The sequence below is a fragment of the Anneissia japonica genome, unplaced genomic scaffold (assembly GCF_011630105.1).
Source record: "Anneissia japonica isolate Jap-2015-1 unplaced genomic scaffold, ASM1163010v1 scaffold199_len4679917_cov187, whole genome shotgun sequence".
Taxonomy (NCBI): Eukaryota; Metazoa; Echinodermata; class Crinoidea; order Comatulida; family Comatulidae; genus Anneissia; species Anneissia japonica.
Window position 1 is genome coordinate 2,087,156 of NW_022686322.1, and position 704 is coordinate 2,087,859.

Consider the following 704-nt stretch of genomic DNA (forward strand, 5'->3'; position numbering starts at 1 on the left):
CCTGTAAACGGTTGGTTAATTATGTTAATTTTAATGTGATTTTTTAGAAAATGCTAAATGTAAAGATAGGACTCAGTACCATCGCATCCGTTATCACGCTCGTGACATTGAGGTAGGCCTACTCTCTGTTCGATTCATTATTTTCGGAAACTATCCTCCTCTAAACCGTGTTTAAACTAAACGAGTGGCAGTTTGTATAATAATGTAGTTGTTGGAGCCGTCCCAGATGCACATGTAAACCTAACTTGGTCCACCTGCTTCGAGATAATGACAAGCAAGAGAGTGAGTGAGGGGCGGGTCTTTGTACATCAATCATCCCGCCTAGCCAAATGACATGGCCTTGACCATAGCAGGCAATTTCGATTACACAACGAGAAATCTATCTGCGCTATAAAATCAGACAGTTCTCGATGAGAAATCATTTCAGCCCTCTATCCTCTAGTCCTGTCCGCTATTGTCGTCAGCTGATTGTCTATTGCCGCCGAGACAAGTTGTATATAACGGCACTGGCTAGGCCCCTCTTTGATCTGAAACTTGCTACGACACTCGTCACCGACACTTAAGTCGGTATACTGGATATTTCAGAAATTCTATAGTAATCGGTGAGTGATTTTTTGTTTTGTTTTCTCTAATTAAAAAAATAAATTAACCATTGCTGGTTGTGGTTTGGATATCATTATTAACAATAATAATACTATAGAACT

At 39.8% G+C, this 704-nt stretch overlaps 1 protein-coding gene across 1 annotated transcript in view; it reads left to right on the forward strand.

Annotated features, from left to right (window-relative positions):
- The first annotated feature begins 284 nt into the window (after window positions 1–284).
- LOC117114286 (very long-chain acyl-CoA synthetase-like) overlaps window positions 285–704 on the forward strand; it is a 22,480-nt gene continuing 22,060 nt past the window's right edge. The window contains exon 1 of the mRNA XM_033257910.1: window positions 285–602. The gene's annotated coding sequence lies outside the window, so the exon portion shown is untranslated. The remainder of the gene's footprint in view (window positions 603–704) is intronic.